Below are 7354 nucleotides of genomic sequence, written 5' to 3' on the forward strand. Positions count from 1 at the left end.
CTGTCTTAGTCTGCTTAGGTTTGTGATAACAAAATACCACCGATCGGTTGATTAAGCTAACCAACAGAAATGTATTGCTTATAGTTCTGGAGGCTAGAAAAGTCCAAGATCATGCCAGCCCATTTGGTTTCTGGTGAGAGCTATCTCCCTGGCTTATAGATGGCTGCCTTAATTGTGTCCTTGGGGGGCGGGGGGGAAGGAGACAGAGGGAGAGAGAGAGAGAGAACTCAGAACTCTCTTGTGTCTCTTCTTATAAGGCATCAACATCAGGACCCTCCTGCCCTGACCTCATTTAACCTATCACTTCTCAGCCTTTTGGCTAAGATCAAGTGTAGTTTGACCTCATTTAACTTTAACTCCTTATAGGCCCCGTCTCCAAATACAGTCACAATGGGGATTAGGGCTTCAACACAGGAGTTTTGGGGGACACAATTCAGTCCATGGTACTTTACTATGTGCCAGCATTGTTTTGAGAACTTTGTACATGTTATATAATTTAATTCTCACAGTGCTATGAGAAAGATACTCTAGTCATCCCCATTTTACAGGAAAGGAAATTGATGCTCACAGAAGTTAAGAGATCTGCCCAAGGTCACATGGCTGTAAGTAATCTCTTTGAAATATGAAGTATACCAAGAAATGAAGAGACAGAAGCACTACTAATACTTTCCCTGATTCTTATAGAATAAGTCCTCTTGGTTATGTCAAGTTCCCCGAGGACTCTATACAGCTAATGAGCTCTGACACCCATGATTAGGAGAGCTATGTTGGAAATATGTGATACTTACACCCTCTCTCTTTGCAGTGAACCAAATGTTCAATTCAAATGCACAATCTCACGCTTGTTTGTAATACCATTAGGTCAATATTACTTCCTTTATGAATTAAACCAATATTTTTAAGAACCTACACTACTATCCGGCACTCAGACCTTTTTCTCTTCTCAAAGAATTTAAGTGAGGAAGCCAGACATATTTATAAATAATTACAATTCAAAGTAATGACTGCCGTAAAAAGTTGTTGTCTAGGAGCTGGGAAAGAGATGGGAGAGACCACAGGTCACAAAGACCATCAGAGAAGAGATAGTACTCAGCTGGAATGGATGCCAGTTGCCCAGCGATCCTTGCAGGAAGGGCCTTCCAGGCATGCGCCGAGAGGAGCAGGTTAGGGAGCCATGGCAAGATAGAACTGAAACTCCTATTTGGGAAAGAAGCCAAATCCCAAACTGTGCAATGCTTTCTCTGAATTTCTCAGAAATGCTCCTGCTGGAGGTGTTGGCAAACCGTGCGGGACCTTAACTCTAGGAACAACATGACCAGATTTGTGTTTCTGAAGGATGATAACAAGGACACCAGAGAGTTGAACCACCAGATTGAAGACAGGCGTCCATTGCTGTAGATGTTATCAGAGATTCTGGGAGCCTGAACTCAAGAGCCAAGTGTGGAGACAGAGAAGCTAGAGCGGTCTTGATATGTATGATCAATATTTACGAAGTAAATCCAGTGGTACTCAGTGCCATAAAATAAAACCGAACTCACTCCCCATTATCTGAATACATGTAAATATAACTTCTTGGAAAACATGAAGCAATTTCTTTCCTTACTAGCTTATGATACTCTTTAGCTAGTTTTCATCAACAAAAATTATACAATTAGATTGCTGTTCACATGTAGAGCTCTCCCAACTGCCAATATGAATTGACCCTTCCTGCTGTATTGTTGAATAGTTTACATTCTACTATACTTGAGACTCCTTTATGTCTTTCTTCGACTTTTCTTAGTTCCGTTGCTGTTGAAAGCAATAGGCCAGGTGGGAAGAGGTCCACAACCCGAGTTCTCCTCAACTCTGTCAACACCCTGAGTCTATCTTCATCAGTTCCTTATTCCTCACCTCCCAGACTTCTCTAGCTGCTTCTAGGAACATTCCCTCCTTTACTTTTCTGAACTTGGGATTAATAGTTCTCTTAACTCCTTAGTTTGGCTGAGATAACACTGGAAATTTTTAAAAGAAACTTTATAAAGGACACATTTCTTATCATATGTCAATGAAAAAATAGCCCCTCTAGATTTCCTTATGCATGACATAGCTTCCAGAATTTTATGTCAAAGTACTTTGGCTTCCTGGAAGAATTGCTATGCTATATACTTTCTTAAAAGGCAAAAGGCCTTACTTTTTACTTCGGTTACCAGGAAGCACAAAGCCAATTGTGCACTCAGCTGTCACAAATGTTAGAGTTTACTCTGGATTCTTCCACTTCCATTCTCTCTTTGCTTCAGTCCTTTTTTTTTTTTTTTTTCTTTTAAAGCTTATAGTACATCATCTCAAATCCTTTCAGAGAAGGGAGCCATAAGTAAATTCTCATTAATAAATTCTCTTCAGCTGAGCTTGAGGTGCGTATGGACTTGCCTGGAACAAGTTCTCTCGTGTCAGTTCCTTGCCTTCCTGTCTGATTCAGTCAGAGGTAATGACATTACATCTGCCTTATGGCCCAGCCACTGGAAAATCTGAAGCTGAGTGGTCTCTGGAGCGAAAGTTGGCCCATCGCCAGGGCAAGGAGGTCCTCAGAGTGGGCAGCTTCTCCCTGTTGACCTCTCCTCAGTGACCTTCCCACCTCAGAGAAGGTGCCTCTGCCCCCTGTTCTAAGTCCACCACGCTGCTCCATGTCCTAGCTCTCACTTCCATCCTAAGAGGTCTCTCTAGTTCTTTGCTTGTCTTTTAGAGCAGAGGTTATTGGTTTGTTCTGTCCCAAGACATCCTCAAACCTTTTCCAGTCAGGTCAACTAGACCTCAGTCAGGTCAACTAGTCAGGTCAACTAGACCCCCCAGTCACTGTTCTTACTAATAATAGTTACATTAGTACCAACGCATACTATGAATTTCTCATATGCCCAGAATTGTGCCAAGTGCTTCCAATACATTATGTTATTTAATTCTCACGGAACTCCCAGGAGTTCAGAAATATTCTCATTCCCATTTTTGAAGAGAATTCTGAGATTTAGAGAGATTCAGTAGCCTATTCAAGGACACATAGCTAAGTTCAAATCAAAGCCAGGAATTGAACGAGGCTTAGACCAAGACAGTCTGATTCTTGAGTGCCCGCTTGTGAGCCTCGCAGCAGCCTTTACCCTCAGGTGCGCTCCGTGCCATGGAGTGATCACAGCAGATTCTGATCATCACAGTTTAGTGATGGGAGTATACCGTCAACTTCCTGGGGCAACTGCAGGCTAAGAGGTAAGTGGTTGTCTCACACACCTATGTCTTAATTGACTTTTAGTTTTTTTGTCATTTTTGGCTTGAATACAGATGGAAATTTGTATGATGTAAATTATCTTGTGCATACCATTGTCATGCTTATTGAGAAACCCCATTTTTGTATTTTTTTATATTTTCAGATTACAAAAATAATAATTGCTTACAAATGCGAATTCATTCCTTCAAGGAATAATGAATAGGACTTGATTTTTGCCTGGGAGAGCTAACAGCTACTCTTCTCCACGTACTGCAGACTTTCTCATTAGAATCCACATATACAAAATGTTCAGAAATAAATAATAAAGGACAATATTACACAGAAAAAAAATACCTCGATGTCAATAACTATCACATTTAGAACATCTCAAATGTCCTTGTTGTCCATCTGGTCTAGCACACCAGGACTGGGTCTCCATATCCTCTGAGAGCAGTCTTTAAAGTTAGTATAAAGAAGCACACCTCACTTTGGCAATAAGAAAAAGATTTCTAGTGCAGAATCTGTATCAGGTTATGTTGTCCTGAGAATCCTGTTCTCTCTCTCTTTTTCTCTCTCTCTCTCTCACATACACACAGAAATCCTTAGCTCACAATAGGCAGATACCTCTGAATGGGTTAAAAATAAACACAAGCCCTTAAAAGAAAGGCAGAAACAGTAATGACAGTTTTGAAGTATCCAGGACCTGTTGTGACAGGAATAACAAATTAATTGGGACTATAACGGATTCTTTGTAAAGGTGAAGTAAACACACTTGACTGTATATTTTTCACCATCAGTTAAGTCTCAATTGGTTCTAAAAATAAACAGAAGACATTGAACAGTTTTAATGGATTCTGACACCTAGGTATTATGCTGTCACTCCAGTATAAATGAATCATAACTTTAGACTGCACCTAGGAATTACTACACATTTGGAGAAAATTTATGGTGCACCAAGCTTTGAATCATGATGTGATATCAAAACTAAAGTCAAAAGAGGAAAAAAGCTGGGCATAAATTATTATCCTCAATACCGTATGTACCTTTCCGTGCAACAGGTAAAGGTTTGAGGATTTAGGAATACTGCCAATAATTATCATGGGTGCTGAAACAAATTTATCCTTCTGAAAGCGGTTTATAGTTAAAAAAAAAAAAATCCAGCGGAAGGCCAGTCTTGTACACATGACAGAAATATTTAATGTCTGCTTTGTGTGTGGGTCTCTCTGTTCAGTCAGACTGACCCCTCCTGAGGGCATGAGTATTTCTGCAATCTCGGGGTATCTCTCAGGGGCCACACATCTCTATTTTCAGTAGAAAGACCATTCACTGAATGGACGACTTTAGTAACTGTAATCAGTCAAGCTCATTGTTTCCAGTGACATAGGCAAAAATCACTACTTCTTGCTCTTCAAATGAACAGTTGGTGTGGTCTAGACATTGCCTCGAAGGCTGTGACTCATCATAGAAGGAAGGCCACCAGAGGATATGTCATCTTGAGATGAGAAATCTGTGAATGAATAACTTGGTATTTTGAGACTCCAAATGTATCATCAGGAGACTGCTAAATGCTCACGTATTTATGTGGTTGAAATATCAGGTTTAAAAGAGAATAACGTCTAAAGATATCAGATTCCAACACCAGGAGAAAATTTTTATGAAGTGCTTCTATCGCATAGTAGAAATTATAATACTGCACATTTGTATGGCATTTGGCGTTTTTCAAAGCATTTTCATCAAGAATACTTTATTCTGTTTTCTGCAAAGTAATGGGGCTGGCATATGACTCCATCTTATGGATAATGAAATGGAGATAAACAGGTTAACTCAGTCAGTGAAGAAGCAGATATTGGAATGCTGGTCTTTGCTTCTGGGATCAGTATTCTTTCTAGAAGTTTACTGATTTTACCTTTGGATAAAGAGAACAACATTGAACATTTGCATAGTGCTGACAGGGTAGGTAGGCTTATCCCCATTTTACAGAGGAGGAGACTAATGATCTGAGAGAGAAAGGGAATTGTGCATGGTTGCACAGCTAGTAAATTATAGAATCGAGGAAGAGAAACTCCCACTCTTCTCACAAACCTTCTTCACATGCATTGGCTATAGAAATGTGGCATATTAAACAGGACTATTCTTTCTCCTATTCAGCTTCCTATATTCTCATGGTTCCAAACAACCCTGTTAGTTAACTCATTGGGTTTGTCGATTTTCCCCGAGACCCTTAACTTGCAACAACTGAGGCCCTACATGCTGGAATAGGGGTTGAAGTCTAACCAGAGATAACCCTTTGCAGCTGGTTTATAAGTTGATTCTCTCTGATGTTTGAAGAAAATTGCAATGAATGTCCTCATCTTTTCATGATAAATCTATCAATTATCACACATGTACCAAACTATAGGAGACTCGGGATAGATGTCTCCAAGTAAACGTCCATGTGTCTTTGAGATAGGGTCCTAGTCTGGGTCCTGGAAGGACCCGGAGGACAAGACAAAGACCACGTGTGGAAGGGAGGGTGAGAGTGGGGTAACGAGGGACGACTCGGGGGGTGGGAGCTGGGGAGTAGGAACAGACTCGAAAGAGGCAGAACGGCAGCCCCCTCGGTCAGCAGGCCAGGGCCTGGGAACCTCTCCCCGCACCCTGGCCTTGCACACAGGCGAGCCCGGCCACGCCTTTCCCGTCTGTCGGCTCCGCTCTTCCTGGCTGCCATTTTGTTACACGCATCGCGAAATGGCATCCACCCATTCGCGACGTTCACTCTAACTTGGAGGTTTAATCCATCCCTTGTGGCTACTTGTGGCGGTTCAGTTTCGATGCAAGCCTTTCTGCGTTGACCTTGTACAGTTATAAATGTTTTAACATCCATTAAAAATAAATAAAAACGTGCGCTCCCATAAAGAGCAGCAAACAGAAAACACAGTAAGTCGTGGGAAGATTTGAGGCCGCGCCGCCCAGGCTCCGGAAGGCCGGCGCTCCCGCCAGCTCGCATCGCATCCCTGACGTTTAATGGCTGTGAACACGGCTATCGCGGGCTTTTTAGAGGGCATTATATTAGTGTCACCGCCGGTAAGTGCCAGCCTCACATTTTTATTTCCACCGCGGAGCAGATCGTTTCCTATGCTCCTTGAGGAAGGGAAGCGGGGCTTTGCGGCGTTTTAACCCCCAGGAAAACAGGCTGCAGCTGCCGTGTTCACAGCCCACCCGCGTCCGAGGCTTTGGGAGCTTTCCTTCGGTTGGGAGGATGTGCTGTTCATGCTCGAACGCAAGTTTCCCAGTGCTTTTGTTTTTAAGATTAAAAAACACCGGAGAGGGAAAACAAAGCTTTTAAAGCTCCATAAAAGGTTGTGAGTTCACTCCTTTATGTTTCTCGGGGTTATAAACATGGTTCCAGAAAAAGCTCCATCTCGGAGCCGAGAGACCAAGCAGCTCTTTAAAGGGGTAGCCCCTAAACTTGTCAATTTCGAGACTACCAAATGATCCTGGAGGTTTTTTATTCCTTTAATCAGCTGTAATTTTCAGCTCTGATGCTGTCTGACAGGCTTCAGCTCAACCCCCGCGGAACATTGCTCCTCTGGCTCCTTCACCGTAAGATACAAATAAGGGGGAGGGGATCTGAAAAATGAACTGACAGCATAAATTGGACGGGACCTCGCCAACCTATAGGGACTCGTGCCACAGTTGAGGTGTGAAGGGGAAGGGTTGAGAGGATGCCCGCTTTGTGGGAGAGGGACAGGGGCCAAGACTTTTTACATTTCTTCTTTTTTTCTTTCTTTCTTACCTTCCTTACTCCCTCCTCTCTCTCTCTCCCAGTTGTTCTTCTCCTTTGGATGATAGGCACGCACACATCTGCATATATGTGCACACACATGCACAAATATACACACTCAGAGACAAACACAGGCACATGTACACTTCACAGGGGCGTTCATATCTTGCACATCGAACAACAACAAAACAGTAACTCTCATGTATTGAGGACTTTCTCCATGCCAGCGCTGTGGTCCGTGCTTTACAATGCGTTATCTCCATTAATCCTCAAGTCCTCTCTACGAGGCTCATTTTACAGATGAGGAAGCTGATAGAAGCCTTGAGTGTGGATGAAAAAGAGACAAACTCCAGAAACCCATG

The 7354-nt window shown here is 42.4% G+C and overlaps 1 pseudogene; it reads left to right on the plus strand.

Moving 5' to 3' along the window:
- The first annotated feature begins 299 nt into the window (after positions 1-299).
- Positions 300-474, plus strand: LOC116638355 (annotated as a pseudogene).
- Positions 475-7354: the final 6880 nt, after the last annotated feature.

Source organism: Phoca vitulina, unplaced genomic scaffold, assembly GCF_004348235.1.
Source record: "Phoca vitulina isolate PV1807 unplaced genomic scaffold, GSC_HSeal_1.0 scaffold1, whole genome shotgun sequence".
Lineage (NCBI taxonomy): Eukaryota > Metazoa > Chordata > Mammalia > Carnivora > Phocidae > Phoca > Phoca vitulina.